Raw genomic sequence first — 24,274 nt, forward strand, 5'->3', positions numbered from 1 at the left:
TGTCTATTATCAAGTATTTAATACCAAATATTTTACTTAGAACGTGCAGAAACGAAACAAAAACAGCTCCAGCATTGTGCATGCTTGGTAAATGTATGAAATAGACCGAAAAAAAGTAGAATGTATAGATTGCGCTTGAAAAAAGTAAAGACCAGCCTATTTACCTTGACAAGGTGTTCAGGTAACTTGAAGAGAGTTGGGATGGCATCTTCTCTTAAGCGTACGCTTTGCCCAATTCTGTTAAAGCACGCCTATTGAATGGGTTAAAACAGCGCAAAAAAGACGAAGGACCAGCAAAAGGAACACACAGACACAGCGCTGACTTACAACTGAAATATTTACTGCTGCGCCATTCAGCAAGTAAACTTGAAAGGAGACAAACATAAAAGCAATCGGCCCGATAACACGTCATCCTCCACTCAAGCCGACACGTGGCTACACGTATTTCCCCGCCTTTCTGATAAAATTCATTTCATCACTAACCAGGGCAAGTGATGGAACACTAATGCACATGCCTGCGTCATGGTTGGCAATAAAAAAAGCTTCGTCAATCTCCCGAGCATACTTAGTTTTATGTCAGGCTAAAATCTTAATTTCATTAAACATTGGAGAGCACGCACATATGTCACAGTGGACCGCTAGGTTGCCAGACGGGGAGGACCGTAAGGCAGAGAATGTTCTCTCGCCCGGTCGTTAACACATCTCCCCGTCGGCCCAATGTACTTTTCCACAGGACAACGAAATAAGGAGCACCACCCCACACGCGCAGGCGACAAACGGGTTGTGGTGCTTAACTTGACATTGTGTACCCACGCGGCCACCTCGATTCACAGCTGCCCACAGCCGCCCCAACTTAGCTGGAGCCAAAAACACAACTGGCACGTTGCACCTACTGGCAACCTTCTTGACACCATGGGACACCTTGTGCATATACGGCAAGACCACAGGTCTTACCGTTGGTTTTTGTCTTGCCTCAGTACTAGCAGGGCCTCTAAACACCTTAACCAAGGATTCCACGACGCCCATGACAACTCCCAAAGGGAAACCAGCATTTGACAACCTCGTGACTTGCAACAAAAAACTGTCACCACACCTATGGTGGCATGACTTAAACAAGGCGGTGCGGAGACTGGACAGTGCAATGGCTCTTTTTATTGTCTTAGAGTGTGCGGATTCATATACTAAGAGCCCCTTCTTAGGCCTAGGCTCATGGGCCCAACACAAATGCGAGGGCTCACATCGAAGATTGAGATCTAAAAATTGTAGGGCACCCTCAGAAGTGGTCTCAGCCTTAAACTTTAGTCCCGGAGAACAATCCGTAAACACATGTAATATCGAGGCAATCACACTTTCAATGTCTGTGTTATCGTTGCTTTTCAGCACAATCAGGTAGTCATCAACATACCTCAATACTTTGACCACCCTATCGTCCAGCCGCTCAGCAATTGCCCTATCACACTTAGCCAAATAAATGTCACTGAGAACGGGCGCAACATTCGACCCAATGCATATGCCGCTCTTCAGCGAAAACGTGTTGCCTTCAAATGTAACAAAGGTGGACGCGAGGTAAAAATTCAGTAGTTCAAGGAAAGAGTCACTCGCAATCCCACAGGAACTCGAGAAGGCCACAGCCCCAAACGTATCAATGCACTCCTCCACGGCCTGCATGAGCTCACAATGGGGAATTGCATAAAACAAATCTTCCACATCAAACAAAACCAGCTGACACGAGCCAGGATTATCTTCCCGTAGATAATTAACCAAGGCCTCCGAATTGCGAACAACAAAAGGGTCATCCAGCATAAGTGACGACAAGTGGCGCTGCAGAAAGCTTGACACATGCACCTGCCAAGAACCTTTCTGAGTGACAGTGGCTCTTAAAGGCATCAACTCTTTGTGGGTCTTAACCGTGAAGAACGCCTCCAGACTAAGACCTTTAGCTGCCGACGCAGACTTTCTCAGCGAATCCAGCCCCATGTTACTGCATAACTGCGCAGCACGCGCCTTAACCTTTTTCAAATCAACCCCCAACACTGGCCTAAAATTCTTCAACATCGCCTCCCCGGCCTTCTCCAAGAACAAACCCTGAGGCGCCACGTCAAAGCCCCCTTCTTTATCAGATACCAGCAACTTTAACCGCGAGTCATTGAAAAACGATAAAACAGCCCCAAGATTCATCCTTCTCACCTTTCTCCCAACCCCTTTTAAAAGCCCTTCCGCACACTCCAATATGCAACACTCCCTGCTTTCCTGGTTCGTTTTTTGAGACACTTGTCGCACCAGGCCCAGGATCTCCGGAGGCCGGACCAACGGCTCGGTAGCAAACCTGGGAACCTTCTTCAAAATGTTCACGATCTTATCAGGAGTAGAGGCACCACCCAGGAACACAATGCTGCCTCCCCCACTCCCCTCCTGATGATGCCTGGATTTCCTTGGCAGCGAAGCACGCAGGCGCTACCATAAAAATTCCTTTGTCTCCTTGTCTCCTTTTGAGTTTACTTGCTGAATGGCGCAGCAGTAAATATTTCAGTTGTAAGTTATTGCCGTGTCTGTGTGTTTATTTTACTGGTCCTTCGTCTTTTTTGCGCTGTTTTAACCCATTCAATATGACCATCAACCAACTCGCCCAACCTTCCACCTTGTTAAAGCACGCCTCTCCAAAGTGGCCAAAAACAAACAAGACTTTTTTTGGACGGATGCCAGTTTTGCCTTCGGTTGTTGTGCACCCATTATTTAAAAATTTCTGACCGACTTTGTGGAAACCTTGAACCGAAACAAGTATTGTTACAAGTCGCACGCCGGTGAGACTTTCTTTTCCAGAGAAATATGTGATACCGATGGTACGTCTTTTTTCAACGCTAGACGGTTTACAGAACACCCTACAACAGCTATTTATCACTGATCAGTGGTCTGGCTCATTATCAACAATTGCACGCGACATCAAGTTGGAGCCCGGCTCGCCTAGTTGTGATTGGTCACCAGATGCACACGCCGGAACAGCTGGACGGTCTAGAACTACGTGATCAATATATGACGCAAAGATATCTACGCGCGACACCCCTTCAAAACTTTGCCACAGAGTCGATTCTTTATCGACATCTAAGCATGCGAAGGCACAGAGACGCAGCACTTCGGCGTGACAAGGAAGCTTTGATCACACCGCGAGACCAGCGAAACTTGCTTTCAATAAGTTGTGCCTTTTTCCTGCAAAACCGCGCTTTCTTAAAAATTTCCACCTGTTCTAAACGGCAAGTTTAAGGCTTACACAGGGTCTTCGAAAACTTCTTCGGCGGATGACGACGAACGAGCAGAAAACGTGTCTTCAGCACCCTGCCGTCAGCCTCTGTAACGCTAGCAAAACCGCAATTTGTCTACGAGCAAGATGGCTGTCCGGTGGCTTCACTCGCGGAAGAGGTAAGCGCGATCCAGCAATTGTCATAGATATCAGTGTAATAGACCAGAGCCGTATATGTAGAGAGTTTGGCCATTCGTTGGGAAGTATAGGAGACAAATGAGGAGCCGCTAACGGCCGAAAGCCGGCTGGGCGTGTTCCAGGGTGTCTTCACAAATTCGAATGTGCTCAACCAGAAGCCGGAAATAATACCCTGGTAGCGGTCGCGAGAAACAAACTTAGTAGGTGCATCGCAGTAATTCTCGGTGACTGAAAATATGGTGCACGTGATATTCCAGTCACGGTCATCCAAAATCATGGTGGAAGAGTGCGACTTGCGGAACGATCGACATAATCCGTACGCCGAGCACAGAGGGCCGGAAATCTGCCGTCCGAGCGGTCACACTCTCTCCGAACAAAACAAAGTTGAGAGGCGCATTCGTTTCTGACATCTTTCTGCATGATCATGATCGAAACATCACGGGCACCCTATTTTCAACCATGAAGGGTTACTACACTTCGTTGTTACGTGCTGATTAAAACCATATATCAACATATACCTTTGATTAAAACAGTTTCCCGCTACCACCGCTAGGGGATTTTTAGGCTTCTGGTTGGCCAAGAGAGCATGTCAAGCACCCTTTTTGCGTTTGGTGCACGGCGTGGCTCTGCCCGCGCCTCCCATCGACCAAACTCTCTCCATACACGGCTCTGCAATAGACCGATTTCACCCACCAGTTTGGGTACGCCACCGCTGTCGCAATGCATCTAAAGAACTATAGTCTTTCTGCACGTGTCACAACCTCGTTAGAGCTTTGCGTGTGCAGAGCACGAACACTCTCGTGCTCTCTCGATTGCCTCCTGTGAACTAAAGTTACGGCGGCTTCACGCATACGCCGAACGCTTGGTGAGATCGGTATATTCGGTATTCTAGGAACATTCAGCGATTCTAGGGCAGACGAAGCAGACCACAGGCACGGAGCTGACGTAGCCTAAGCCGCCCAAGCGGCGAGCACACGATGAGAGCAACGTCGGTGCTCAAGGCAGTCTGGGATTGAGTTGATTGAGTTTCTTTTCCGGCGTCGCTGAGCATGACGCCGTGCCGGGTCCTGGTGTATTTAAACGTCCTTGTTTCAAATGCAAAGACACGATGTACGTGAGCACGAGATGAGATGCTTTCAAATGCCGCACTCATAGCGCCCGTGCCTGCCACATCATCCCATAAAACTCCCGATGTGAAGTAGATAGCACAAGTAAAGCTTTAGGTTAATTAGCTACATAACTGATTTAAAGCCCAGCGTTTCATCTTGTCAGCACAAGAAAAAAACACATTAATTTGGCATCGAGATTTATTATTTCAACTGTACAAAAAATCTAATTCACGGAGCGCTCTCTACACATTTCTAGCCGACACGGTATAGGGTATCAGACGAGCGAAAACAAAAACTAAAAACAGAATGCCGCGTCAAGAGGAGCAAGTCGCCCCAGAGTAAATGTTTTCCCGTAACGAAAGTTGGCAGTAATTGAAATGAGCGGAGGCTTCCGTTGCCGACCCGGTCTGCGGGTGCTCAATTATCCCAGCCACGGCAGATCTGCATTTTTTGCATCGTGGGCGACCAAGACGAACGAGCTCGCTCATTGTTCAGACTCATCCTCGCTGCGACGAGCATGCCCCGAGTCTAAAGTTTCACGAGCGCGCCGAAGATCGGCGCTCATGAGTGAGAGCAAATATGCGCTTGGCGGCGGCAATCGCACGTTTGTCATTAAGGCCCTCTTATTACGTATGCATGGGATCAGCGGTATTCGAAGCACGGATAGTTTCCGCACGAACGCTATTACCCTACTTGCGGATCACGCTGTCAATTTGTAATCCCCTAGTTCCGGCGTGGACTTTAGCTTCGCTTCTGTTTTCTTTCTTTTCGTGTTTGTATTATAATTATTATGCCTATCTTCCTTTCTTTTTCTTCCTATTGTTGCTTCATTATACATGTCGCTTCACTTTGCGATTCCAAAGGCGTTCCCGGTGTGCTTAGCACTGCGTTGAAAAAGTTGTTTGCTTAGTGCGAAAGCAGGTATGAAATATAAACCCTCGAAGGAACGTTAATTCGGGTACTTTGTTTATTCTAATGGCGATGTAAAGTCTACAAATCTGGTTTTGAGCATGCATCAAGTGAGATTAATGGCTACGTATAATGGTATCCCTTGGATGGTACAACTTTGATTCGTTTTGTTATAGCTACATAGATTGTGAGATGTGGTCTGCGGTGTTAAACCATTCTAAGCGTATCTTCATTGTTCACGGTGTATCTATATTATTCAGGCGTGGGCAAAAAAATAATCTACGAACGAACGACAAAAAAACAAAAAACAACAACAACAAAGAAACAGTTGAGATGTAGTTTAAATGTTGAGGACTATGTATTCTGATTTATTCTGTACGAGGAATGTATAGTAGCAGACGGGGCAGTAAAAAGAACTTGAAACAAAACCTTTCGAACTTACACCCGACGTCCTCTAAGAACTGAAAAACGTCAGCTTTTAAAATTTGCTGATAGGTGATCACTTGGTTGAGGACTTAATGTATTCTTCTTGCGTGTTCAAGATAGCAAAGTGTTTCTGCATTTTTTGTTCTCTCCCGGTTTTGGGCTTTCTTCAGTGGTAAAAATCACACAGAACGGTTTATTTTTCTTATATTGTTACACCTTCTTTGCCTACGTTATTTTTCTAATGTGTCAGGTTCTATGATATAAGAGTCAATGCCCATAGTATAAAGACTTAAAAAGCTACCTGCGCTCGGCTACCGGGGCATGTCGCATGACAAATCAAATTAGGTTAACACCTCAAACTGCAATAAAGTAAACATGTAGTTTTCTAGATTTCTTTCACCTTTTGCTTCTAACACGCAGGCGAAAGATAACTACTTGATTCAATTACACAAACGAGAAAATGGGTCCACGCACGCACGCACGCGCTCTAGCAACGTTGTTAGCTTGAATCGTTTTTCAGAAGCTTGTTTGACTTTAAGTGCCGGCATACAAAGTCGCCTTCTGCCGGGCAGAAAACCGGTTTCCAGTTTCCTTCTCTCCATTCCCTCTCGCAGTCTTCTCCCCTCCTCTCCTCACAGGAGCAGGTTTACCCGCAGAAAAAAAAAGAGGGTCTCTTTCTCGAATGGAAAGAAGGACGTCGGGGAGAGTTTTCTCCTGTCTAGCTGCTCGTCGGCCTTTAAGCTAGGCTAAAGGGCTGTTTATACTCCGACGTTGAGAGCAGTGAACGCAGCGTAGCACAGCACGCGCGCCTTTCATTGGCCGGCGACCAGGAACTCGATATCTGCGACCAATCAGTATAAGTGTACGCTGCGCTTCGCCGCGCCCGTCGACGTTACGTCGAAGTATAAACGTACCTTAATTTCCAGCTCTAGCAGCGAGTATTCGGCGACGTCTCGGAGCCTGCTTGCCACATCTTCTACGTTTCTGTGGCACCTACTTGGCAAGTTACTCTGAAACAAGTGCGAAATATTGGCAGATCGGTAGTTTCAATTTGTATATTTAAACGACGCGTTATCTTATCTCTCCCGCTTATTCGGAGCCAAGTCGTTTACGCGTTTATTACCCCTTAGGAGAAAGTGGCTCCCGAGTCTGAAGCCTCATTTGAATAAAACGAAGGAAGAAAAAAAGCAATATCTTTTTTTACTACGGTCATTAAATTCGTGGCTCACGACCGCGCTGAGAGTCGGCGTGAAAAGCAGCGCGAGCCGCGCTCCATTTTAAACGCGCACGAAGCGAGCCGGGCGGCTCCCAACAATGCCGCGGGCGCTCTCGGCGCACGAAACGCACGAGGCCCGCGCTTTCTACCGCCTCCAGAGGGTCTCGAACGAGACCACCGACTCTCTCAGCCGAGCGCGATCCGTGACCGCGCGCACGCGTCAATGGCGGACGCTGCACAAGCACTTCGACGCGTCACTTGCTCAGATTACCCTTTTAAGCCAAAACTCGACCCCGAACCACGGCCACACATGAGCCGTATATACGTATATACGCGGTCATCATACGCCGTTTTCCTTTTTGGAAAAAAAAAAAAAGGAATAAAAAATGGAAGAAACACTTTCGTGTGCCTCCTTGCAACAATGAAGAAGATGGGGAAGGCCAACGAAACTTTGGCAGCAGACGTTGCGGACGCGGCGCAACGGTTATGGCGAGACGCTGATGTTATTTTTTTTTTTTTCGGCTAGTGCCATCGTTCGAAAGCGAGCGGTTTGAGTGGGCTGAAGACGCGTGACTCACGCCCCGGAAAACAACGGGCTACAAAGTTTCTCGAGGCCGCGTGAACGCACAAAGACGCTCTCTTTCGCTTGTCGTCGATGAAGCACGAGCTGCACGAGCAGTGCCCGCGGCATCGGGGTGCCATCCATTTTCTAACTGCAGCCGGCGCGAGAGGCCGCTGCGCGGTTGCCATTATGCGGCGCGTCCCGGCGATGCTGGAAAATTTAGCCCGCGCATAATTTCCGCCGAAGCATGAGACCCAGATATTGTTTTTTTTTTTTTCTTTCTGCGAGCTAATCATGTGGCCAATTTAATTATTACGTTAACGCCTGTTGCCTCTTGATTCGTTATTTGACATTTTTATTTGATAAGGCCGCAATCTTACGAGCTGCGGAGTGATAATCGAATGCTAGAATATGTCTCCACGTTTAAGCCGGGACCACACTGCCAACACATGACACAAACGATAGTCTGCATACAGATTCGAATGCGAATCACCGCGAGATCCGTGCTTCGAACGCCGCATGGCACTGCTTTCGAAGGAAAAACATCGGCACGAGGCATTCGAACCAAGGATATTGCGGTGACTGATGTCTGGCAGACTGTCGTTTATATGATGTATAACTTATAAGCACTGTGATCCCGGCTTTAAACCGTCAGAGATTAAAGTTTTGAGCACGCGCCGCGAACAATGACCAACATTATGGCGTCCCGCAAATACTTCCTATTGTTAGAAGTTCTGAAAGTTCTGTATGTCTGTCTCTCTTATCTCACTTTCTTCAAAAAGGCAAAAAAAAAAAAAAGAAGAAAAAGTGACACCATCCGTTGCATTCAAAGCAACTCCAGTAAATCGCGCCGTTTCGCTCCTCCTAAACGTGCCGCAATTCTTCCTCCGGTATCAGTCTGGGACAAGGTTTGCGGATGGCCACTTTTCGAAACAGCCCGGCCACTTTCTTTCAAAAATCGCAAAAAAAAAAAAATCTTTTGCCGAGTTTGCAGAACGAATTGGAGAGGTCGTTCCACTGTGCGGTTCCTATAGCCCTGTACCGCGCCGGCGCAGCTCTCGTTCGTGGTTGCGCATGCGAATAGTCTTGTCTCCTCTAATGAAAACTGGCGTATGCGCGACGACCTACTTGGGCGCGCCATCGGGGCTCGTATCTAAATTTCATGGCAGATAAGCGAGCGCTTACACAACGCCGTTCGAGCGGCAAGATGATGCGAAACGCACAAACCTATCATTCCCGGCGGAAGCGGTCGCGAGCGCCGTGCATCTTGATTGTCCGGGCGTGTAATTTCGTTTAGAGCATGTCCCTCTTTACTTGAGTATTTTTTTGCGAATCACTCGGGCGCTCCCGCGGCATCGGGAAAGTGGTTGTTCTTGTTCCCATATGGGCAGCCTCGCATAACTGCTCTTCTGTTTGTTTCTCGGTCATTGCAATATCCTAGACGGATTCGCCCTTTCAGTAAATTTCAGTAGAAAATTGAGCAAATGTCTTTTAATAACCCTGTTTTTTGTGTTATTTTTTTTTTTTCAACGCATGTGAAGTAGAATCTTCTTTTTTTTTCAATATTGCCACTTGTCCGTCAGCATAAAAAATTAAGTACGCGATCAGTATTGAAAATCTGATGACAGCGGGACAGCTCATCAAATCGCAGACGTTATTCGACATGATACAAAAAGATCAGTGAGCAGTGTAGCAAAGCGAGAAACATGCCACTGCGATTTATAGTTTCATACTACTGTACACATGTAGCTTCACCTGGCGTGCACTATCTTAACATTTTTAAAGGTACCCAAGCTTACCCAAGCGCAGCGTCATGGGTGTTACGTATTACTGACGCATTTTAGTATATAAACTGACGGAGAAATAGCTCATATGTTCAGCAGCGCAGACCGCCACACGCATGCGACATAAACATAAACACAAGGCCGTAGTGCTGACACTTTTGCGTCACCAACGAAGGCCAACGCTGGACACAGATTGGAAACGAATGCTTAGTCAGCGCTCGACTCCGAGTCGAGTTTGAGGCGAAAATTTACGCAATCGTCGTGTCCAATCTGTGACCAGCGTTAGCCTTCGCTGATGACGACATATCTATCAGCACTACGGCTTTGTTACTTAGGAGGTGTTCGTCCTATACACACTATGTCCCCTTTCGCGCACGTAACATCCCTGTAAACTGCAAAAAATAAACACCTTCAACTTCAAACATTTCAGACTGATTACGTGTAGGAATGCGAAATCATTATGGGTCTCGCGGGTGAAATGTTTTCGACTAATGCTTCTACACGTATTAAAGTTGTTTCTGCTGGTATTGCAATCGGTGTGCCGCCGTAAATATAGGCGCCGCTGCCGATGTCGAGTCCGTAGACGCAGACGCGGTCGCCTCACAGTCCATCGCACGAAGCAGACAACGAGCACAGATGAAGTCCGAAGCGCAACTGAAGCGCCGGAGGCAGCGCTCCACGTCTTTCTTTTGCACACGGCGCTCCGGCGGTGACATCACGCTCCCGCACTGCGCAGGCGCCCCGCCGGCTTCACGGCTTCCGTCACGATCGAAGCATCGGCGTTGCTGTGCTTTTCTTTGTGTTTGATTTCTGAGGCGCGTCCGCTTTGACCTTGAGCGGCACGTGCTTGGTGACGTAATTTTATGGCCATCTTGCGGGCACAATGCCGACGCCGCCTTTTTCCGTAATGGGACATATAAAGCTTTCACCTTAAAAAGAAGGAAAAAAAAAAAAAGAAAACTGGCGAATGACGGTACCCAGAAAACATTTCGCACAGAGTACGCTGGTAATTGCTCGACCATTAACGTCCCAACGCGGAATGAATGTTTTGGACCACCAGATTTTAGCGATACTTTGATTAAAGTACGTCTGCAGTCGACACTACAATCCTAAAGAGACAATTAAGCAGTGCGAAAAGTATATCGTCACTGCGCTCGTCGCCGTTGTGTGTTTACTATCGCCGGCTTTCGCGCATACTGAGTGTCGCCATGACTCTGTGGTTTCTTTTTTTTTTTTTGTTTAGGCGGCGATAGCGAGTACGCAGACGACTTCCGCCGTGACGAAGCGCTTTTGGAGCCACTTCATCGGCTCCGTCAAACCGTATAGCTCTGGTCGGACTTTACGTGAAATGGTCCTATACCAACACAGACCCCCTGACGTCATGTCACTGCGGTGGAGCTGCTGTCGGCACAGCGCATGCGCAGACACTTCAATCATCACGAATTTGGTTTGTGCGCATGCGCAGTGCCCACACCTGGTTTGCGCAATACGTGGGATTGTTTGTAAATAACACGAGTTGGTGCATAGGCTTATATTCGGGGGAGAACTGACTGCGGATTTAAATAAGCTTTTCGGCAAAGCACACAATCAGGCTTTTTTTCCATTCTATTTTTTTTAAAGAAGGTTAGCATTATTTTGGAAAGCTATGAACGGTGTGACAGCAGCCCAAGCATGGAATTCAGACGGCTCTGCTCATGCTGCGCGACCGGATTTAATGAAAGCGTGGCTGACAATGTTTGTTGTGATGGCGGGTCACCGGCTTATACCCGTTTTTACCTCAAGAAGAAAAACGGAAGTTTTGCTCAATGTTCGTGCGCAGCGCGAAGTAGTCCTTACAAAATTTGGTTGTCGGTGGCAGAAGCGATGCTTTTGGCGCTTGAAACGTGTACGTCTTGACAAAGCAACATATATCTAATCTGAAATGCACCTAGATATATGTCTCAACTTTCAGCTTATAGAGGAAAATTGGTAATGCTCCGTGAGAAGGCGTACTTTTTTACTACGGTTCTTGAGATGAAAACGAGTATAGTCGAGCTTTAAATGTAAATATTGATCTTAAAAATAGAAGCACCGGCTGATTTGGGGCAAAAAAGAAAAGCAATCTGTGGCTGCCGGTGAACTACAGTCGCGTTATACTGCTCTATTTTTACGATTTCCTTCCTACTAATTTGTCTGGTGTACACATTATCCAGTCAAACTACGAATCACTATTAGCACTATCGTTCTTCCTTTGTTGCTTCACTATTTTTCCTTTTTTAATTTGGCCGATGCTGGCACTCTTATGATTAGGTCCTGGGAAGTAAATATGTGTCCCATCAAGCGCGATTACGTTGCCTTTGCGATTTACTGCACTCGGTTTTTCCGACACATTTTCTCAAACGAAGTCTTTAGCTGCGTTCCCATTAAAAAAAAATAAATAAACGAGGAAATATTAAAAGGCAGCATCGCTATATCAAACAATCACAAAATATGGACATAACTCATGCGTATTAGATGCATTCAGACCAAAACGGCCGCGATAAAAGAGGCCATTTCCTTTATTCCTACCAATTCTGTCGGTTCCAAATATATACGACATCGTCCATCATCGCTGACACCGATGCAAACTTCCAAAACCCTCACTCACTCACGAACCCCCAAGGCTACCAGTCATTCATCTTCGTGACGACCGATCGAGCAAAAAAAGGAAACAACCTTACACCTCCTCTCCGGGTTGATTAACGAAATTACTCGACTAATTAACGGTCGCCATCTTCCGAACACGCTTTTCCCTGACGGAACGGAAGAACGCCGCCGTTCCACCTTCCATCGGTGGAACTGGAACGGGAACTTCCTACGTTTTTTGAAAGAACACTCAGGGGGAACGGGGTGCCTTTTTGCTTGTTTGTATTTTTCATCTGCGGTTTTACCCGGATTTAGTAGTCATTTAGGCGTTCTATTATCGACTATTTCAACCTTCGACCCGAAAGGGTAAGCAAGTGTCCGAGAGAGTCTAAAACAAAGAGCTGGAACATATGTGATCGTGGCGCACCGAGACGTCGATTTGGGTATTTTCACTACCTCGCTTTATTTTATGTACGGATTATCCAGCGCGATACTTCATCGAAATCCGCAAGCGTTACTTTAACCTAAGGACACGTTCCCAATCTCGGAAGTGTAACGGGAACGCGTTCCTTTCGAACCACTTTTGAACTTGTAACGGGAACACGTTCAAAGACTGAGAAGGAATGTGGCACGAGCTTTCGCTCCTGTTTTGGACAAACGTGTAGAGCACTGGGCTAAACCAGGTGAGCCCGCCAACTCAAAAGGAGGATTCGCACATCTTTAGCGAGAGGGGAACAAAGCGAGCAGCAGCATAAGGGGATAAGGTCATCTGTTTCTATTTATGTATCTTTTTTTTTTTTTCCCCATCGACCGTTGACAGCGGGCGGTAACTTATGAAGATAGCCGTGATGTGGTTCTGTGGTGAGCCCTGCCAGTAGCTCGGTGAGGATCTCGGCTCGGCGGACCCTTGGCATCCGAATGCGCATGCGTCCCTGGGGCAGGTGCCGGGTCCCGCCGGACAGTGTCAGTCCTTGGCCGCGGGCGTGACTGGCGTGACCTGGTCGTGTTCCCGTCTCGGACGCCGTAGTCGTGCCGTCTGATTTGCAGCCATGGCCCGCGTACCTTCCCAGCGCGGAGACCGACGCGTCTGCCGTTATTCCCCGTTACCCCATGAATCATAAGCGGACGTCAGCGTTTACCGAGAGAACCGTAAACATACACGCGCCGCGCTGCTAGGCTCCGCATCCGCCGTCTCGGCCTAATGGACAGCGCTGACTCCTCTGCGCATGGAGGCTAGAAGCGCGAGCTCCTGACTTTAGGACACGACTCGGTTGGTCGAACGCACGTATAGTTGATGATGCGGACATAGTTGCCCCGGTCTAGGTAGAACTCGGCTATACAAAGCTCGCCTTCTACTGAAGGAAAAACAACAACAACAACAACAACAAAAAAAACACGAAACAATGTACGTACATGCTTCAGATGCTTTGCAAGTGGGCTGAAAGGGATAAGAAAAAAACTTGCGAAGAAATAACGCTCAATAACCGCAACTAGAGCTAATGAATGCCAAACGCAAAGGTAATTGACAAGAGCTCAACGTGAGCAAAACAACCGTTAATGTCGTTGTTTTTTAGGTACCTATATTTTAGTCAGTCTCGCTGCCTTAGGTCGTTCCACTGGTTCGGGAGATAGCTGCTGTACAGAGCCGGTGATCAAGGCGCTTTTGCTACTTTGGCGGTTATAAATTTGCACTTCTTGGAGTCTGCCAATCGGTTGGCGTAGATGTGTCACGGACGGCTTATTTCTTCGAAAATATTTTTAGTTCTGCGCACTGGCGTAGCCAGAAACCTGTAAATTTGTTGGAGGGGGGGGGGGGGGGGGGGGGTAAAAATGTATTTGTATATTGCAGGGTCGCCTGGTCGATTCGGACGACTTGGAGGGGGAGGGGAGGGGGAGACTTCATAAGCCTTCCCTCCGCTTTGCCAGTGGTAATCCGACGCCATCGGAAGTGTTAGAGAAAAGAAATGGAAAAAAGATCGAGAGGTCTATTTCGAACCAAAAGCTTTGTCAATAAAAAAAAAATAAGAAAAATAAAAAAACTCGACTTAAAATATTTGTATTATTATCATTATTATTATTATTAGAGTTTATAGGTCGTATTTTCCTTGAATATAGGCACGCATGTCTTGTCAGTGTTTCTTTAACGAGTAAGATTAAGATATTCAACTACGTATTGGTTTGTTTTTGTTAACCTCGCCAAAAACGTTCATCACTGTCAATAATATTTAGGTCAAGACCGTTTATTCGAATTTAGAAGTGTTAATGACGTTCCTGAAGGATTCGTCCATTTTATTTCATTGCTCTTCGCGTTATGACTTCCGAAAAAGTAAATTACTTACCGTGTCTGGTTAAATTCCGTTGTCACGATAAAACGTATATCATTAAACATCCCCAGATGGAGCCCTCTCATGGCTCGAGTCGATGATTCGATCCAATTACCACTTAATGCGAGCTCTGACACACTGATATTCCCTAATCTCATTTGTGATCTAAAAAAAAACTCTAATAAATAAAGCTTTCGATTAGAAATTATTTTCAACAAATTCACTCCAGAAAGAAAATATTGAGGAAGACAAACCCTTTCCAAAAGTGCGCACGCCATCTAGTAGCTGCTGCACCAAGTATCTGAGTCCGCCATTGCTTGATCACGTGATCCGACGACGTAGTAGACACGGGAGCTACGTCAGCGTTCGGCGAGGACTCGGACCCAATCACACTCTTCGTGCCCCAAAAATGGCGACCGCCGCCAATGCTCCTTGATGGACTTTTGAAAACAAACTCTATTAAAGGGGCGGTGCAACGATATTCAATAGGAATGTTTTTTTTCACTTTAAACGAGCTTACTGGCACTAGTGGGACTCAATGATACTCGCACGGAACGCCACTGACCAAGAAACTCCTTTGTTGCGCTGTAATTTCGAGGACAAAACCGAGCGTTTTCATTCAATCTCTCCTTCGCAAAATCTGATGACGTACCTGGGCAACACCACCTAGACAGAAGGCCTCCGCATGGTTTCCTCTTCTTCTATGAAACGTCATCACAGTCGGATCGCGCTCGGTCGGCTATTGGACCGGAGCCCGACCTTCGACGCGCTGATTGGCCACGAGCCGCAGCCGAACACTGACGCAGCACTCGTGCCCAATCTCTCGCCTCGATCGATCTGACTATGATGACGCGTGTGGAGGCCTTCTGTCTAGGTGGTGTTGACCTGGACGGTAGCAGTACCGCCCAGTGACGATATTTGAATGCGGCTCATAGATTGGACCCGAGCATTGCGTGGGCACTAGATTTGGGCTCGTGATAATTTATAGCTCGAGAAGCATTCGGGTAGTGTCATGTGTCCAATCGCTGCAATAACGACAACAGCCGAACCATAACAATGTCTGGAACGGAGCGCGTCTCCTGTGTCTTGACAACCCCAGCGCATGGCTATGATCAACATTGGCGGCATATAATCGGCTTCAGATCATGCGGCCGCTTGTTCTGGCTGCGAGTTGAGGGGGTGAACTCTGCTTGTTTTTCTTTATTTTTTCTCTGCGACTTTGATTGCGTGTGGTAAGAAACGAACGGGTATTTCACAGGTCATTAACGTCAGGGATCCGTTCTAAGCGGTATTTGCGCAAAATACAAAAATCGTTGCATCGCCCCTTTAAGGGCATTTATTCATCCTCCGTATGACATTGCGCTTGACCGCAATTGGTTCTATCAAGGTTTCGAAATAGGCGAATCTCAAAGTTTCCGACCGTCTGGTAAAGGTCTGCTGTTATGCATTGGGGCAGAGACTTGTGACAAAAGCATCGAAGTGTTACCGATGCCTGATAGAGGCATTCTTTCAGCAAGGTCACCCATGCCGACGACCACCACGCAACCTTTTAATCATCTCTTTTTTTTTTTTTTATTGCTTCTTCTTCTTATCGGACGTTGTCCTTGTCGTACATTCTACGTTGGGCGTTCAATTCCTATACAAGAATGGCATTTTATTGTTGGAAGGTGTAAAAACGACGACGAATAACCGTGAACCCTATACGGGCTCGAGATCTAATGAAGAGAACGTTGGAATGCCAGCTCTAGCTGGGCTGTCGTTTTTCCGCGAACCGTTCCTCGTCGACAACCCCTTATGCCACGCGTGGAATCGTCCGTTCCGAGGACTTCGAAGGACGCTGCAGAGACCGGATCGAGATTACTTCGTAGTCGCCGCGAGTTCTGCCGCCGTAATTCCGACTACCTGTCGAAGGTCTCGCTGCCCCAAAGTCCGAAGACGTGTTCTGGATGGCGTATTTATAGCGAAACACGTAGGAGCAGGGTTTGATATGAACTACCGCGAAACGTTGGCGATGGCCTTCGCTAAAGTCAGCAAAAAAAGGAATAACCTAACTACAATCAAACTAGCTGCAAAAACTGCGAGATTATGTGGTTTTTTTTTTATGTTTTATCTGTTTTCCTATACGTCTTCTCGGGTGGTTCTGTGTTTGTAAAGTTGAGCTAATCTAGGTGTGAACCTCTGCAGGTCAACTTGATACCCAAGGTCGCAATGAACAGAGTAAAATCTTCTAATTCTGCATGCAGGGCAATATTCCAATCGTAAAATGACCTGTTCAAAACTAAGCAATACCTTGATAAGTCAATTTAGAAGAAACGTAAGATCTAGGCGTGTCCCTTCGTTTGTTGTATCTTATTTACGGGCCCCACAGCTTACAGCATTGTTCTGAGTATTGGAGCAGCCATACCTAGAAGGCGATTCAGGCGTACCGCTACAGAGGCACGCGTGTTACGCAACGTAATAATTTACGTTTGTGGAACGAACGTTCAAGAAACGTTACTCCCTGTCAAAGTGGCAGAACAATATGAGATAAAGCAAGGGTAAGGAACAATGCGCGCTTTTGGTGTAGACCATTTTAATTGATTGCACAGGCTGCAACGATAGTGTAAATGTCTTCGTTACAAAATACAAGTCGAATGTGATTAATCTATTTTTATGTTCATAATATGCATTCATGCCCAGTGCCTGATATTATTTGATTAACCGACGGTGAAAATGACATACAAACCAATCCTATTAAAATCTACAGCTGCGGGTAGAGTTTTGTCTTGTCGTGCTTGCTTATTTTTCGCTGTCCGCGTTTTTTTAGTTCTTTATTCCCCATCATGTACAACGACTGCCAACTGGCCCAAATCATTGGGCGGCGGAAAAAAGCTCACCGGAGAAAAAATCACCGAAGATAAGCTCACCGCAGAAAAGCTCACTCGAGAAAAGTTCACCGCAAAACTTGTAAGATACGAAGAAAAGCTCACCGGCCTCTTGACTGGTCCTGTGGAAAGCTCACCTACGAATCTAAAAATCGATTATTTAATCAAGTGAAAGGCGTTCACTCAACTGAATTATGCCGGGATGCCTTATGCGCATGCGGTCGTTCTGCCCTTCCCTAGCAAGGTTTATTTTTAAAATATAAACCATCCTGGTAACACGTCAGGTGCTGCAAGATAAAAAGAAAATAAATATTTTCAATAGAACGATAATTAACAATAACGGGGGAAATATAAACAGTATGGAGGGCTGCATTTTAGTAGTGTCTGGATATTTATTTATGAAATGATGTTTAATTTAGTATACCGACAGCGCATTGCCAAATCTTCAGATTTCACCGTTTGTTTAAGAAGCAGAGGTTTCGATTCATACCTCATTCGAACGAAAAACAAACAAACAAAGGTCGTACTTCCTCAAGCCCGGCTACGTCAGCATTGAATACGGTAGCACTCACGCGAAATTGGTTGACATAAAAGTGAAACAAGAGCTACCGTCAGGGTAGAAAATAAAAATCAAGATTATTTAAATCGCGATTTAAATCATAAATTAAGTCATACCGGTTTTACTACGATGATTTAAATCAAACATTTCCTGCAAAAATAATCCCCAAAACTTTTTTTTTTTTTAATTTAACGTTTGTTTATCATTTTATGCTTTCTGTGCGCATATGTTCTGTATTTAAATTAATGAATCATCACACACAAAAAAAAAATATTTATATCGTGCTCAGCACGATCAAAAGGCAGTTGTCTTAGGAGCAAAACGATGCGTTGAGTTTTATTTCTACCTTCGACTTTGCCAGTTATCAGAAGGCGAAAGCTATAGTCGGTTGCAAGCTAAGAAAAAACCGGAAATGCCTCTAAGAGGAAAATGTAACCCTACGCCGAGAAACGCCAGCCAATCGTTTTCATGACGTCACGATTCCGTAAACCAATCGCGATCCTTTTGAAAAAAAAAAAAAAAAAAAAAAAAAAAAGCTCAACATGGCTGTTGGCCTTAGCAACGCGACGCTAGTTTCTCGTGACAATTATTCTGCTTTTTTGCACCGTGTTTTACGTGCCCGAGGTTACGCCACGAAATCTTAATGGTATCGGCTTGCGTTTGCAGCAGTTTTTGCGCGACAACGTGAGAATCCAGCGACGCTATCGCCAACGAAAATTTCGAAGCGGGCGCGAGGCTTAGCACTGCTGAGAGGTATGTTAGACGGTATGTTAGACAGTATCTTGGACAGAAAATGAATTGGGAAGACGGTACATTGGACATGACTTTCTTTCTTTACTAAACAGCTATTTTGTTGACAAAAACGTATTCTAACTTATTTAAATGTCTTGAATGAATTAAATAAATATTGTAGTAGTTTAAGACACGTTTCCTGGAGGAAGAAAAAGCAACGTTGCTAGCGAACTATTTTCTCGACGGCGGAGGCACTTCAGATGGGCGCAATGCGCTTGTGGGTGTAGCTAAAAGATTGTTCTCAGGTTGCATCCGACTATTGAAACAAAAACTGGGAAAGTAATGTCATATTGAGAGAGAATGAGATCGCGAAATAAAAAAAACAAGAACAAGATATGCAGCTTTCGCAACAAAAAAACACTGATTTGTTTTTGTTTTAGTATGAAAGGATTTTCAATAAAAAAATTTTTAAAAATTGCGGTAATTAGTTTTCCCGCATTGTCTTCACTCATAGAAAGAGTTGAATAAACAATCTGCCGTGTTTCTAAATGCATAGTGATAAATATTCACTACTTTCGAACTACATTGAATTGAATCAAATTAATCTGATTTAAATCAAATAAATCTAATTTAAACGTTTTTATCTATTTGTTTAATCATGATTTTTTTGTTGTTTTTTTGTTACAATAGAGCGATTTAGTGCGAAGTGCGTACGCTGCGTAAAGCTGACAACATAAACAAACGATGTCTTTTTCTTTTCTTTTTTAGATTTACAAGTCAAGAAGGTAGGAGAAGCTCCTCCCACAAGTGTGATGCGCCCGTTTCAAATCTCTCCGCAGTCGAAAGAAGAGTTCCCTGGAAACGCTCCTTGTTCCGCTTCAATGGATTCCAACTCGTCTCCGGTCCCACTTTTTAAGAAAGCGACCTTTGTATTCATTGAAGAGGGAACCGAGCCCCTGAAAGCAGCCTTTGTATCCATCGGGGGGGAAGCCGATCCCCGAAAGTCGTATTTGTTTCCGTCGGTGGGGGAGAACTCTAATCTCCCTCTCGTGGCTTCCACAATGCTAAGTCAAAGTCGAAAGATAAAGCAAATATGTACAGAAAGGCAAGACCATCCTCTCGCGTTGGCCGCGACGTCACGGAACGGTGGGACGCTATTGGGTGCAAAGGTGGCGGAGGGATATCCGATTCCCTTTGAGGGGCATTTGCCGCTACCTTCTTAACCTGTAACTGACTATAGTGCGGTGCAAATTGCTCATTCGGAGCACAAACTTATGCGATAAAGGTTGTACGCTGGTCAACCCCTTCTCTAAGTTAAATGCGAAAAATAGCTCCGCGCTAGCTGCGTTACACAGTGTACCGCCTGCTTGAGAGGCGCCTTAAACCTTGGTAGCACTACTGATATTAAATGATAACGAACACATTATATAAAGAAGTTGGGACTTCAATCCACGGTGTGAAGGTGGCTGGGCAGCGAAACTGAGGTATCACCTGCAACGATTGCCCGCTGCACTATAGACCCTTCTTATGGCAAACGCCACCAGGTGGTGCTTCAGTCTTTGACGTCCCAGAGAACTTTCGGTTTATAAAAATAACGAACACAGGCCACCTTAACACCGCGGCTTGAAATGTAGATGAAACATTTAAACACCAATTCTCCAGGTGAACGCCAAAGAACGAAAGGGTGCGAGATCCGTTAAAATATTTCGAGTATCCATGTAAACCTCCTCCAAGATGTAATATTGTACAGCCGCAGAAGGCCCTCGTTGAACCTTCAACTTTGTTGTCCGTGTAGCATCTATTCCTTCTAGCACTGGTGACATAAGCAAGCTCAAAATGTTAGGATAGATAACTGGGAAAGCTGGTAAGAGTTGATGTTGAAAAAGCATCGCGACTGAGACAAGGACAAAAAGACGAAGAGTTGATGAAAAAAACAACGCTTATCTTGTGTTTGCTTCGTCTTTTTGTCGCGCTGTTTTTCAACATGAAGCTCAACAGGCTTGCAAAGTCGCTCGGGACTGGAAGTCGCTTGGGACGTAAGCGGCAGTTCATGTGTTTAAAAAGCAAAAGGGTCTATGCCGATTGTTTGACGAAAGAAAAGTAAATGCACTGTACCAAAACTTTTTATATATGAAAGGCTTGTGACGTCACACAAAAATGCTGTTGCGCAAGCTGCCATGGCGACGGCAGCTTGCGCACCAGTAATTTTTACCAAGAAACGTACACTCTAAAAATGGCCCGTGCATCTACTTTCCCGCACAACACTGGGAGAGCCAATCACCGCAGCTTACGGAGGCAGCTCAACGAATGACGATGCCGAAACATATGTTTAGACCGAAAAACGCAGTCTGAGTTGTGAAATTAAGCAATGCAAGGGTCGCGTTTTGCCTTAATGTCACAACTCAGAGTGCGTTTTTTGGTCTAAACATATATCTCGGCATCATCATTCGCTGAGCTGCCTCCGTAAGTTGCGGTGATTGGCTCTTTAAATGTTGTGCGGGAAAGTAGACACACGGGAGTTTTCTAGAGTGTGTGCGGTGAGCCCCACGTGCTCTGCATTGTTATCGGGAGCGCCTTATCATCAATTATCTGGTTCGGATACTTGTTTCGTGCTTGTTCTTTATTGAAACGAATGCCGTGCTGTATGTGTATGCGTAATATGCACTTTTCGCTTCAATCGCTACAAAGTATTTTTTTTTTTTCCTGTGAGGATGCTCACACAAAAAGATCTTACCTGCGAGTCATATACAGCTTCGCTGTAAAACTTACTTCGAGGTAAGCTTTTCGACGGGTCTGCCAAAAGACTGGTGAGCGTTTCTCCGATTCCGCACTAAAGTGGGTGAGCTTTTCTCCGGGATTCCAAATCATTACCTTTCTACTGACAATACCAAATAAAAATCCAATAACTCACTCTAAAAAAAGTCTGTGCGCCTACTTTCACGCACAACACTCGGAGAGCCAATCAGCGGAACTTACGGTGGCAGCTTAGCGAATGACGATGCCGAAACATATGTTTAGACCAAAAAACGCAGTCTGAGTTGTGACATTAAGCAGTGCAAAACGTCACCCTAGCATTGCTTAATGTCACAACTCAGACTGCGTTTTTTGGTTTAAACATATGTTTCGGCATCGTCATTCGCTGAGCTGTCTCTGTAAGTTGCGCTGATTGGCTCTCCGAGTGAGCTGTCTCCGCACAGACTTTTTTTAGAGTGCTATGTTTACATACCGCACTTAGAACAAACCCAAGCAGCACATACACGTGAAGAAAACGTCGAAAGAACGTCGAAGACGTCTGTAACGTGACGTCGTACAACGTCGAAGGTCCGGACGTTACCTTCCTTCGACGTCGATAAAACCTTTAAATGTCCGCGAGAAAAGGAGCAGAGGAGGTCGAGGGAACGTTTCAGAGGACGTTTGTCACACGTCACATGCACGTCTCAGTGGGCCGTTGCGTCCTCCCTCGACGTTTATGACACGTGTGTTTACGACATCCGGACTACCAACGACGTTCACAGAACGTCGAGAAACCATTCCAAATTACGTTCCCTAGACGTCGTGGGGAAGACTTTGTGTCAATCCCCCCCCCCAACCAAAAAAGTAGTTTTTTTAAGTACCATTGCGACGGCAAGTTGTTCTCATGCAAGTACGCATTATATTATTATATTATATTATATAATTATATTGCAAGTATTATAAGTGCGAAGACAGTAACTAAAACACAGATTTGGTATGAACTGTTTATTGTGAGCTATTTCGAGACAGGAGATGCACTATGGAGCGGCGCCAAAGACGTCCCTGGATGTGCCAGCCTGAAAGATATAAAAGAACAAACAAATTCACGTAAAGATATGAACAAGAGACGATGTCACGCTGCGCGAAATGTTCCACCTCTTACCTTGTTCTGCCTCTGGTTAATGCGCTGACGCGCGTGCTTTAGCCACCCCATCGCACATAGGTGGTACACCCGCTGCGTGCACGGGAACGGCTTCAGGAGTGTGATCCCGTCTGCAATAAGGACAAATCGCTAGGAAATCAACATTATTCCAAGGTTTAACAAGCAACATTCGAGGCGCCTGTCTTGAAGCCCAGCTAAAAAGCTTCAAGACAAAATAAAGAAATCGTAGACACGCCTACGCTTTGAAAGGCAAGAACACAAACGCGTAGATATTGAAACAGTTGCGGCTTATAAGTCTGATAACGACAGAAAGTTTTCCTCAACCTGGCAGATATCACCCAGCAAGCGAGGAAAGTCTTTTCGTGTGCAGGTCGTTTCGAAGACTACCGTCGGGAGGTATCAACTGCTTGAATTGAGGTGCGTGGCACCTTTCCGGGAAAGGACGGCAAAGCTTAAAAAGCGAGTATGACTGGTCAAGTTATGTGGAACCAAAAACGTAACAAACAACAGCTAGCATGTACGTATTAAGGACACTCACCGAAAGCCGCCGCCGCTAGACGAAGGGAGCCAAACCTAAGCTTTCCATTTGCTCCGCACCAACTGTACTCAACTGCCAGCTCGTCTGTTAGCAATGCCCTGAAGAGCCGTATCACAGCTTCTGATGGCGAGTGTCCACCGATCGTGGAGATCCACTTGACCTGGATACAAAGAATAATAAAAAAAATCGTCAAGAGTTAAACTGCGTGGAGTCGAAGTAGTACTGCAATCGCTACGTAGGAAGCTGCCGTAATACGAGAATAATTCCAAAAGCTGCGAGCTTTATTATCGCCAGTTCTCTTGCGAGTTCATCAGTCTGCCTTACCAGGTCACTCCGGTGTTCCTCGTCAACCAGTCTCGCTTCGAGGGCCTCCAACTCCTCACGTGAACTGAGAGGGAAGTGACTCGATGTCCTGCTGGCTCCAATGGGCGCCGCCTGCTGCTGATCAATACGCCGTTGCAAGGCCTCGATGATTTCATGTAGGCCAGCGACCTCAGCCCTTAGCTTGAGGACCTCTCTAAGAATCACGTGAGCAGTGTCTGCAGCAAAAAAAAGAAGTTGAAAAAACGTTGATGCGGACGCAGAAAACCAAACGGAGACAACGGTGGTCGCTCAAAGCTACAGCATGTATAGATATTGAAAAGTGTACAAACCCTGCTCAGAGCTGCCGCCGGCTCCTGCAGACGCTTCATGCCGTACCGTGCTTTGATCACGCTGTCCGCTGGTGGCATCTGAGCTTTCAAGCTCTGGGTTCCTACAAAAATCGGTTGTCACGACCACAATAAGGCGAAACAAATATATGTGGATGATTAAACAAATATGGTTTCGCTGACCAAAACTAGAGCACTCCCTCACCGTAGACACCAGTGCAAGCGACGTGTGGTAGGGGAACTATCATTACCTGATGGAAGGGAACTCCGGGATGTCTGTGTAATCTCCGATGTCATCGTCATCTGAGCTGCTGCTGGTGGCATCTTGCTCACTGTCAGTTGTTAGCCTGGTCGTCTTGGTGGCCTTGTCACATTTGTAGACGGCTGTCGTATAGTCCGCTGCAGTGGTTAAAACACTCAATATAATTAATACATGATTACGTGCACTTTTTGTTGGTAGAACTTACGGTAACTACGAATAATTCTTATCTTGTGAGCTGTCCACGATGAGTCCGGCATCGAGGACGAGACGATGGCCGCCTGAACCAGCTTGGAATTTTTCCATGGTGGCCACAGACATTTGTCGTTTTTTACCCAAGAAGTAGGGACAACGTCGATAGACTTCAGCTTGTTCTTTCTGGCGTTCACAAACTCCACCACGTGGTACAT

The 24,274-nt window shown here is 45.9% G+C and overlaps 1 non-coding gene across 1 annotated transcript; it reads right to left on the reverse strand.

Annotated features, from left to right (window-relative positions):
- Positions 1-855: 855 nt before the first annotated feature.
- On the reverse strand, positions 856-24,274 carry LOC121048441 (the record flags this gene model as incomplete). Its single annotated transcript, XR_006077709.1, has 6 exons — positions 24,073-24,274; positions 23,857-24,004; positions 23,609-23,709; positions 23,280-23,494; positions 22,956-23,115; positions 856-2,486 (listed from the first exon to the last, which is right to left on the reverse strand). It is a non-coding gene; the product is annotated as an uncharacterized LOC121048441 (transcript).

This window comes from Ixodes scapularis, unplaced genomic scaffold (assembly GCF_016920785.2).
Source record: "Ixodes scapularis isolate PalLabHiFi unplaced genomic scaffold, ASM1692078v2 PGA_scaffold1__304_contigs__length_218370807, whole genome shotgun sequence".
NCBI lineage: Eukaryota > Metazoa > Arthropoda > Arachnida > Ixodida > Ixodidae > Ixodes > Ixodes scapularis.